Consider the following 12364-nt stretch of genomic DNA (forward strand, 5'->3'; position numbering starts at 1 on the left):
GAGAAGGTCTCTATCTCAAAAGATTATCCGGATCGCATGGTGAAGATTGGCACTACCTTGTCACCCCCCATTCGGTTGGCATTGATCTCGTTTTTGCAAGAGAACACTGAGGTTTTTACCTGGTCATACAAGGACATGCCAGACATCTCTCCCGATATCATCTGTCATCGCTTAAGTATTGACCCCAAGACCAAGCCAGTGAGACAGAAGTAAAGATCTTATGACGCTGAACGGTACGAGGCAATGAAGGCAGAAGTTGAAAAACTCAAAGGCATAGGCTTTGTTCGCGAAGTCAATTATCCAACGTGGGTAGCAAATGTTGTCCTTGTTAAGAAGAATCCGACCAAGGAAAGTCTCATGCTCCAAAAGGTCTTGTGGAGAATGTGTGTCGATTACACCGACCTAAACAAAGGATGCTCGAAGGATAGCTTTCCTCTTCATCTCATAGACAGACTTATAGACTCTACGACAGGGTGTGAACTTCTGAGCTTTATGGATGCTTACTCAGGATACAACCAAATCCTCATGAACCCTCCGAACCAAGAACACACAGCCTTCACTACTGACAAGTGACTATATTGCTATAAAGTCATGCCTTTCGGCCTAAAGAATGCAGGAGCGACTTATCAGATACTGGTCAATTCAAAGTTCGCCGAACAGATTGGAAAGAGCATGGAAGTTTACTTTGATGATATGCTAGTCAAGAGCAAATATGCTGACCAACACATCACCAACCTATCTGAAACTTTCACCATTCTGAAGAGGTATCGAATGAGGTTGAAACCCAACAAATGTGCCTTCGGCATAGGTTCTGGCAAATTCTTAGGCTTCATGATAAGCCAATGAGGCATTGAGGCTAATCCCGAGAAGATCAAAGCAATCCTCGACATGAAGGAACCGGTAACTTCAAAAGACATCCAGAGCCTCACTGGCAAGGTGGCAGCCTTAACTAGGTTCATCTCTAAGGCCACAAACAGATGTGCTTCTTTCTTCAAATCACTTAAGGGAAGTAAGAAGTACATTACATGGACTGATGAATGTGCTGAGGCATTCAAGAATCTCAAAGACTACATGAGTAAAGCCCATCTACTCTCCAAACCTGAGGTTGGTGACACTCTCATTATCTATATATCGGTATCAGCTTCAGCAGTAAGTTCTGTTCTCATTCGAAATGATGGTAATGTCGAACGGCCTGTCTACTAAGCTAGCAAGGCCTTCAAGATGCGGAGACATGATACTCCAACATTGAGAAATTGGCTCTAGCATTGGTCATGTCTACTCGAAAACTTTGCCCTTACTTCCAAGCACACTCCATCATCATGCTTACCAATAATCCTCTTTGACAGATACTCCAAAGTCCTGACACTTCCGGGCGAATGATCAAATGGGCGATAACATTGGGTGAGTTTGACATCTTCTACCAACCAAAACCAGCTGAGAAGGGCCAAGCAGTGGCAGACTTCATCGCCGACTTCACATATCATGTTGACATTGTTTCTACGCCTAAAGAAGTGGTTTCATTACCCTCGGAAACTCAGAAAATAGAACCAACAACCCCAGCATGGAGTCTATATGTTGATGGCTCGTCCAACCAACAGGGTTGTAGAGCAGGACTAGTCCTTACGACCCCTGACAAAGTGGCGATTGAGTATGCTCTTCGTTTCAAATTCAAGGCGTCGAACTATTAGGCCGAATATAAAGCCCTCCTAGCAGGCTTACATTTGGCTAAACACCTTGAGGTTAAACGAATTGATATCTTCAGTGACTCCCAATTGGTGGTTAACTAGGTCACCAACAACTTTGACGCTAAGGATAGCTCAATGGCAGCCTATCTAGCACAAACACAATTGTTGCTCAAGCACTTCCACTACCAGATCACCCAAATTCCTCGAGCAGCAAACAGTCATGTAGATGCTTTGGCTCGCCTCGCCTCAGCGGTGGAAGACAAGATTGGGAGAAAAATTCAGGTCAAATTGTTGGCAGCACCAAGCACCATGGCTGCGGAAGTGTGCAACTTACAACAAGGGGATAGTTGGATTACCCCGATTTATAGATTCTTTGCTCATGGCACCCTTCCAAATGATAAAGTCCAAGCTAGGCAGATTCGATAAAAGGCTACTCATTACTTGATCATTAATAACCAACTCTACAAACAGGGTTTTAACCTACCATACCTAAGATGCTTTATGCCCGCAAAGGTGGAAACTGTTCTTCGGGAAATATATGAAGGAGTCTGCGGAGATCATGCTGGATTTCGATCCCTAGCACACAAAGCTTTTCACCAAGGATATTACTGGCTAACACTCCACCAAGATGCCATCAGAATATCCCGCTCATGTGATAAGTGTCAACGCTACGCAACTATTCCTCACTCCCCTCCCTGGCCGCTTACTCCTATGATCAGCCCTTGGCCCTTAGCCCAATGGGGACTTGATTTGATCAGCCTAATGCTTACAGGGAAGGGCAATGTCCGCTATGCAATCGTTGCAGTTGACTACTTTACAAAGTGGGCATAAGTAGAACCCTTGGCAACCATTATTGAGGTAAAAATAGAAGACTTTGTATGGAAGAACATCCTTTGCATATTCGGCATTCCCAATGCGATAGTCACTGACAACGAGCAACAGTTCGACAACAATAAGTTCAAGATGTTCTGCTCTAAGTTCAACATCAACTTATGTTTTGCCTTCCCAGCTCATCCCCAGTCTAATGGATAAGTTGAAGCCATCAACAAAATAATCAAGCGAACTTTGAAAACCAGCTTGGACAAAGCTAAAGGTTGTTGGCCAGAATTTGTACCCCAAGTTCTTTGGTCATACCGCACTTCATATCGAACATCAACAGGAGAAACCCTATTCTCACTTGCCTTTGGTACAAAGGCAGTTGTCCCAGTTGAGCTTGAGCAAGCAACGTTCCGAGTTCAGAACTACGTGCAAAGCAAAAATGACAAACAACTTACCCTCAACTTAGATCTAGTCAAGGAACACAGAAACCAGGCTCACTTGAGGAATGTCACCTACAAACAGCGCATCTCCAACTACTATGACTCCAGGGTCAAACTTCGTTCTTTCAAAATGAGGGACTGGGTATTGAAGAAAAGATTACTCTGCGACAAAGTCCCGAGTGAAAGAACACTTAGTCCAAACTGGGATGGACCGTTTGAAGTTGTTGGCATCAGTCGCTTTGGCTCCTACAAGCTTAGAAGCTCCGATGGCAAGACCCTTGGCCATCCATGAAACACTGATCACTTGAAGTACTATTACAAGTAAACTCACATTGTACAAGTGTTAAGCTTCATCCGTTCGGCATCCTATGTAACGAAGACTATTTGGCATGAATTCAATAAAGAGGTGAGTTAGACAACTCGGTCCTAATCCTCTTACATTCCTAGCAATGAAACACTCGGGTTCAAAGCTTCAACATGAATGTTTCCAACATGAAACAAAGTCTAAGTATATGTCAACAAGACTATACAAATAAACGAACAGCTTCACAGTGTATTCGTTCAATCATACATTCCAACATATTCATACATAAGCCAACTATACTTTGAAAGGGTTCAACATACTTTGTGTCATTCAACACTTGCTACAATGTGCCTAGACACCTAGCCCTTATTCTCACCAACCAGGTGATGAAATGTAAAGAAAGAACTCATCTTCATGACACCAACCAAGTGATGAAATGTACAACCCGTACTCTCCTTCATGCCACCAACCAGGTGATGAAATGTACAACCAGTACTCTAATATCATTTGGCAACTTGCCATTCATGCCACTAACCAGGTGATGAAATGTACAACCCATACTCTAATATCATTTGGCAACTTGCCACTTATGCCACCAACTAGGTGAAGAAGGAACTCATCTTCATGCCACCAATCAGGTGATGAAATGTACAACCCGTACTCTAATATCATTTGGCAACTTGCCACTCATGCCACCAACTAGGTGAAGAATGAACTCATCTTCATGCCACCAACCAGGTGATGAAATGTACAACCCGTACTCTCCTTTATGCCACAAACTAGGTGATGAAATGTACAACCCGTACTCTAATCTCATTTGGCAACTTGCCATTCATACCACCAACCAGGTGAAGAATGAACTCATCCTCGTGCCACCAACCAGGTGATGAAATGTGATGAAAGGTGATGAAGGAACTCACCTTCGTACCACCAACCAAGTGATGAAAGCAACTCACCATTCATTACACCTACCAGAAGACGAGTGGTACAACTTGTACATGTGAACTCCTAGCATTCACAAATAATCAAAAACCCTCAAGTTTGACAACTCAACTAGGGGAGCACTTATGCCCAACAAGAGTTATAGTCACCAACAAAGTCTTATTGCAAGCCAACAACAACTTCAGTGCATGGCATACGAAGATCAAGCTATTCAGCCCTCTTACATCTGATTCAAACATTTCCCCTCTGTAACAATGCAAACACTACAACTCGTAGAAAGCTTCACACACTCTTGATCAAGACAGTGTGAAGCAAAACCAATTTATGGTGCCAACAAAAGCTTCATCAAGGGAGGGCAACCACAATTCTCAAAAGCTTCACACACTCTTGATGAAGACAATGTGAAGCAAAACCAATTTATGGTGCCAACAAAAGCTTTATCAAAGGAGTTCAACCACAATTCTCAAAAGCTTCACACACTCTTGATCAAGACAGTGTGAAGCAAAACCAATTTATGGTGCCAACAAAAGCTTCATCAATGGAGGGCAACTACAATTCTCAAACCTTCGAAGCAAATTCAAGACTGTTCGAAGCAAATTCAATTTTTATGGTTCATCCAAACCTTCGACTACTACAAGGTGTGGCTTGCATCACAACCTCTTGCTCAACAGTGTGGAAGCAAAATTTGTATATGTTGTATCTCCCACATAATTTCTAGTTTCCCAAAAAAAAAAAAAAGGGAAATTCAACAAAGCTTCATCAATGGAGGACAACTACAAATTCTCAAAAGCTTCACACCATCTTGATCAGTATAATGTGAAGCAAAATCAATTCATGGTACCCAACAAAACTTCAACACATTCACCCACAAAAGCTTGACCCACAAAAACTTCACCTACAAAAGCTTGACCCACAAAAGCTTCAGTTACAAAAGCTTGACCCATAAAACTTCATCCACAAAAGCTTCATCTACAAAACTTCAACACAAAAGCTTCACCTACAAAAACTTCACATTATCTTGATCAAGATAGTGTGAAGCAAAATCAATTCATGGTGTCCAACAAAGCTTGAATTACAAAAGCTTCAACACAAAAGCTTCACCCACAAAAGCTTCACCCACAAAAGCTTCACCTACAAAAGCTTGACCCACAAAAGCTTGACCCACAAAAGCTTGACCTACAAAGCTTGACCCACAAAAGCTTGACCCCAAAAGCTTCACGCACAAAAGCTTGACCCACAAAAGTTTGACCTACAAAAGCTTTACCCACAAAAGCTTCACCCACAAAAGGTTGACCCACAAAAGGTTGACCCACAAAAGCTTGACCCATAAAAGCTTCACCTACAAAAGCTTGACCCACAAAAGCTTCACCTACAAAAGTTTGACCCACAAAAGCTTCACCTCCAAAGCTTCAACACAAAAGCTTCACCTACAAAAGCTTCACACTATCTTGATCAAGATAGTGTGAAGCAAAATCAATTCATGGTGCCTAACAAAGCTTCACCTACAAAGCTTCAACACCAAAGCTTCACCTACAAAGCTTTAAAAAAAAAATATATATATATATATATATATATATATATATATATTTTCAGAAATTCAAAAATTCAAAAATTCGAAAATTTGAAAAAAAAAATCGAAAAAAAAAATTTCGAAAAAAAAAAATTGCCTAGGCCTCCTCTTCTTTGGGCCTAACAACTTTCATAACAAATATATATGAAGAAGGAGTTTTGGGCTACCACTTAGAAAGGAAATGCCTCATTCGTCAACTCCCTCGACCGTACCATATGCTACTGCACCTTGATACTCGGAAGTCTCACGACCACTCAGTGACTTGGATTTTTCAAGTCTCCAAACGAGAAGTTTTCCTCAATCGGGAAATTAAGGGAGCACTACCTCAACCTACATGCTTCACTCACAAAGCTTCATTATACAAGCTTCAACAAAAGGAAAAATTCAAAGAACTTAGTAAAGAAGGCCTTGGTGTATTTAACACAATACGTTGAAATGAAGCAAAGCTTGTTTATTGATATCTCCGATAAGTTACAAATATGTACATATACATAAATCAAAATAAACAAACAAGAGGGAGCCTTCACAAAGGTTGCTCAGAAGAAGTCTCAGCAGTCGGCAAAGCCCTAGAAAGAGGAAGCACCAGAGGGTGATTATTCGGAGCCTCAGTACTAGGCAGAACCCCAGAAGGATGAGGCACCGAAGGTTGATCATTTGGAGCTTCATTACGCGGTACAGCCCCAGAAGACGAAGGCAATAAATGCCTTTGGAACAAACCCACAAACCTCTGATGATCAAGTAAAATCTGACCATCAGATTGCTGCAGCTGGTTGAGCTTCCTCTTCATGTTTGTAAAATTGTCATGTGCGAGCCTGTGCAACTATTTATTCTCATGCTTGAGCCCTCTGATCTCATATTTGAGACTTATCACTTCAGCCGCCAATGATTCAACTTGGCGGGTTCGAGCAAATACGCGTTGGGCTATATTAGACACATAACCTGCACACTGAACACTGAGAGCCAGATAATCCTTAACAGCCAACTCATCAGACTATTTGGAAAGTAGTCTGTTATCTTTGGGAGTGAGAAGGTTCCTGGCCACCACCGCAGCGGTCATATCATTCTTCATCATAGAGTCCCCAACAGTAAGAGGACCAGTAGGAGATAAGAAGGATGGGCGCCATATGCTGTCTTGAGAAGGCATGGCTGCCTCTTCACCAAAGTTCAAGTTAAAACGACGGTCGGATAGGCCAGACATTCTCAGAAATGATGAAGGAGAAATGAGGTGTAATAAATCTCTGAAGTAAAGGGAAATTTCCTACAAGCAATAACTCTCTGAATGTACTTCTTGCACGCAATTGGTGCCCTTATAAAAGAAAGGGCAATAGGGTCGTTGGTTCAGAAATCGAAGAAGCACCACTCTCCGGATTTCGAAGAGGCACCACTTTCCACTCGCAACATCAGCTCCTCAAGTACCACAGATAACTTTGCCAAAGATCTCTGACAAAGTTTAGACACATAAATTTTGAAGATCCAGCTACCCTACTATTACCCACAAGGATAAAGGAACTGCACCACTGCTTGATAACTAGAAAGTCCCAATGTGTGTCAACCTCCATGCTCCGTGGCAAGGCAGACTGGCAAAAATGCCTAACCTTTACTCACATTTGAGAAAACACTCCCAATAAGATTGCTTGCTCAAAAATCGAAGAGGCACCACTTTCCGAATCTCGAGAGCTAGACTCCCAACAGGATTACTTTCTCAAAAATCGAAGAGACACTGCTCTCTGAATCTCAAGAGTTAGACGTCCAACATGATTGTTTTCTCAAAAATCGAAGAGGCACCGTTCTCTGAATCTCGAGAGCCAGATCCCTGACAGGATTGCTTGTTCGAAAATCGAAGAGACACCGCTCTCCGAACTTCAAGAGCCAGATTTCCTTGGATAAAGCTTGTCTGCAATCTTCACACGCAACATCAGCTTTCCAGATACCACAGACCACTTTTTCAAAGCACTCTGACAAAGTTAAAACATGTGAAGCTTACAGCTCCCACTACATTGCTATGACCAAGAAGGGTAAAGGAATAGCATTATTACTTGCTCAAAAATCGAAGAGGCACCGCCTTTCAAATCTCGAGAGCCACACTCCCAATAGGATTACTTTCTCAAAAATCGAAGAGGCACTACTCTCCAAATCTCGAGAGCCAGACTCCCAATAGGATTTCTTTCTTAAAAATCGAAGAGACACTGCTATCTGAATCTCAAGAGTTAGACTCCCAACAGGATTGCTTTCTCAAAAATCGAAGAGGCACCGTTCTCTGAATCTCGAGAGCCAGATCCCCGACAGGATTGCTTGTTCGAAAACCGAAGAGGCATCGCTCTCTGAACTTCGAAAGCCAGATTTCCTTGGATAAAGCTTGTCTGAAATCTTCAAACGTAACATCAGCTTTCCAGATACCACATACCACTTTTTCAAAGTGTTCTGACAAAGTTAAAATACGTTAAATTTGCAGCTCCCACTACATTGATACGACCAAGAAGGGTAAAGGAATAACATTACTACTTGTTGTTAGGGAGACTCCTATATATGTCGACATTCATCCTCCACGGATAAGCAGACCTGCAAAAATGCTCAACCCTTCCTCATATCTGAGAAGGCACTCCCAACGAAGCCTCTCAAAATACTCAGTTTTCTTCCCTCCCCCCAATAATACCTATGCAAACCAGCCACACCAGAGCAATAGTATCTCATATCATCAGGGTCAAAAGCAAGAGTATCCCATATCATGCCCTTTCCCTGTCTTTTCCTTTGCCCTTGTTCTTACCTACAAGACAAGGAGAAAGAGAGCAATCAGTCAACACTTAGAATCAAGCTTCCAATCAGGAACTGAGTGCCTGGAACCCTTTGCCTGATTACTTACCTGGCATTGCTCTCGAGTACTCATCTTCAACATCTTATGCTTCCAGAAAAGATACCACATCTGCCTGAGGAACAAATAGGGCAAGTGAGAAGGATACAAGGAAGCATGTGGAGACAAGCGCAACGGAACACCTATCGATTCATCTATTACATAGTCAACAGCAAAACTATCCCATATCATCAAGGTCGAACGCACTCTTGATTTGATGGACTTGTTTTGACCCTCAAATTCTTGAGTCGGCCTTATCAAGAATAAGCCTGTGGAAAGTTACTTCTTCAAAAGCAAAAGTGACACACCCCGATCCTAGAATCAAGGCGTGCTGGCCGTCACGTGAGTATGACGTAACCAAAAGTGCGATGCGGAAGCAAAGGATATGAGAAATATGAAGGAATTTAAAACAACTACTAGCAATAATTTCCAACTAGCATGCTAGAGTGAGTTTACGTGTGCAGTACATAATTTCAAAGCTTAAAAACTAGGTGCAGTCAAGTAGGACTATAATTAAATTACAACACCCGCAGGTTAGTCCTACATGCAGGAAGTCTGTCAGAACGCCGAAGAAAACCTCGTGAGCCACCAACTGCTAACTAGAACCTGGAGGGGCGCAAAAACAAAATTGAGTGGGTCAGTAAAACCAAAGTTTTCCAAAACATTTCATTTAAAACATTTCTAACCCCTCACTATAAAACCTGTATACTTTCCCAGAAAATAACATAATAGTATATAAAACCTCATACGTCACAAATCACCAATCTATCACAAATCCAGAAATATGCCATGCCATAAATGTCAATAACAAAACATGGATGCATCAAAATAACAGGTGAAATAATGAATCAACCGGAGACCCTGCAGTTGGTCCTGTACGATTAATTCCATAGCTCAATATCCAACCCAGCCGGAGTCACCACGGTGACCTGTACGGCACTACTCTGCACATAAGTCGGAACTACCTGAAGTAGTCTGTACGACAGGAATGGTGTAATGATACGCTCTAGTGCTTCTCTCATCAATCATCTGCGCGCATAATCTAAGGTCACCTACTAGTGATCTATACGACCAGCATGTCGGAACCCTCTCATGGTCTGTACGACATGCACCTACTTGGATCCAAGGTGAGCGTGCGGTGCAGTGAATAATATAAGCACTAACACCAAGGGTGCAGGTTATGAGCTCTCAACACAATTCACATCATCAATGATTCACATGAGTAACATAAAACTCACCTGATACTCACATGTGCGTCCACAGCACCAATTCACATATATATATGCATCAATATCAATTCATATAATTCATAATATGCATGCATGGCATTTGAAAACATACTTTCATATAAATTCAATTTCTGGGAAAATCAATAGTATATAGGTATATACTGAAAACAAAATTGCCCACTCACTGGTAAGTCAATGGGTCGTAACCCCCGTGACGTCCCTGGATGCGCTCGTCCTCGAGATAGGTGTCACCTATATGCGAAACAACTATAAAAATGTTAATTTAAGCACATAACTGACAATTCGAAATAACTTCTCATACGATACTCAATTTGGGTATATGAATATACCACATCGACCTACTCGACGTCACGGACGTCGAGAAATTTGTAGAAAATTTTTATGAGGCTGCATGCACCCTCACACGCCGGAAGGGGCACGGACCCACGCGCCCCCCACGCGCGTCTCCTACCTCGGCTCGTCGGACTGGTTTTTCCGGTGGCCGAAAAACTGGAGATTTTTCAATCTCCTATTCTCCATCGTTTCTCAACCATTTTCTTCGTATTTTACATCAAAATGAAGCCCTAAGCATGTAGTTTCACGTTATACTACTTTAAGGCTCTAAAAACCACAAAATCTCACTGGAGAAATTCCAAGAAAACCGGCCAAATTCAAACTTAGTGATCCCGACGTCCAAAACCTTCAAACGAAGCATTCCGAGCTTCCTTGGGACCTCACTAAGCTCACTACAAGCTTAGAATTCCCTGAAAATCGACATATTACGATTGCATGAATAGTGACATAAAATGGGGGTTCGAGTTTCACGTGATTTCAAAGGTTTCACGTCCTAAAACTAGCACCAAATGACTCAGGAAGTCGAAAGGATGAAGAACCATACCTTTTTGGCATCGATCCGCAAAGGTTCGAGGGTATTTGGGTCTCGTCCGTACAATTTGAGAGGGAGAAAGAGACTGAATGGAGAAGAGAGAGAGCACGGGGGAAAAATGAAGGGGTCCTGTGCGTGTGTGTGGTCCAACCAAAACCATACATGCCAATTTTAATCCCTAACCACACAAAACATACAACTCAATTTTTATCCAACTTAAACTATTTTTTCCAAAAGTTTAGGAGTGAATGTAATATGTCCAACAAGTCACACACACACATACCTTAATACCCGCCAAGGGTAATTCCATCATTTCACGCCCCCGATATATATAGAATCCTGAAACGGGCTGTGACAAAAAGTATCTCATATCATCTCTTCTCAATTTGCTTCTCCTTATCCTTATTGTTGTTTACGACACAAGGAGAAGGAGAACAATCAACTGGAAGCCAAAGTCGAACCTCCGATCCAGGTTGCTTGCTTGGAAGTCTGATTGCTTACCTTGTCTGTTACCTCTTTCGCCAAATCTCCTAGCTTGGTGACTTGGGGGACTCCTACTATAGGGTTTTGTATCGCACTTGACCAAGCCTGAAACTACAAGTAAGCTTCAAGTGAAATTGATACATTACCTTGTGCATCTTCATCAGTTAAAGATACCACTTCTGGATGGAGGAAAAATACTTCCAGAGAAGATGCCACAGCTACGTATGAGACAGATAAGGCAAGTGAAAATGATACCACACTTCGGTACTTAGAAGTTTCGTGATTACTCAATGGCTTGGATCTTGCAAGTCCCCAACCGAGGAGCTTCTTTCACTCAGGAACTTAGGGGAGCACTATTTGTACCATACTTGACCAATCTAGAAACTACTGAGCACAGGTCAACGTTATACCGTCAAGGACCCAAAAGAGTTTCCCTCCAACCAAGAGGCCAATCACAACGCAACACGTGTCGACATCAGAAGCCAATCATAGCGCGACACGTGTCAACATCAGAAGCCAATCACAACACGATACGTGTCAATGTCAAAATGAAACTAGAAACTCTCTTCTATAAATAGAGATCATTCTCTCACAATATTTCCTAATGTCATTTGTACTAAATCATTCACTTGTACTCAGTAAATGAGAGCTTGAACCTATGTACTTGTGTAAACCTTTCACAATTAATGAGAACTCCTCTACTCCGTGGACGTAGCCAATCTGGGTGAACCACGTACATCTTGTGTTTGTTTCCCTGTCTCTATCCTTTTACATACTTATCCACACTAGTGACCGGAGCAATCTAGCGAAGGTCACAAACTTAATATTTTCTGTTATACCAAAGTCCCCACTAATTTTTTGCATCAACAGATATCACACCACTTTACTTATCTACTTTGTAGAAAACTTATTCTTGTATGTTTATTAAGGGTGCATACTTAGTTTGCATGCAGGGATTTGGTGCTAGAATATAAGGGAATTTCACGTAATCATTATGAACTTAAAATTGCAAGTAGTAAAAGTCACTAGTCATGATTGAGTTAAGTAAATTATTCGCAAGAATATCATGCTTTTCATAATTACGAATGCTTTGTCAATGCTTATGATTTTCACAGAACTTAATGATCTTTGAGATGTATCTCTATCATGCTTTTCATA

The sequence above is a fragment of the Malus sylvestris genome, chromosome 9, assembly GCF_916048215.2.
Source record: "Malus sylvestris chromosome 9, drMalSylv7.2, whole genome shotgun sequence".
NCBI lineage: Eukaryota > Viridiplantae > Streptophyta > Magnoliopsida > Rosales > Rosaceae > Malus > Malus sylvestris.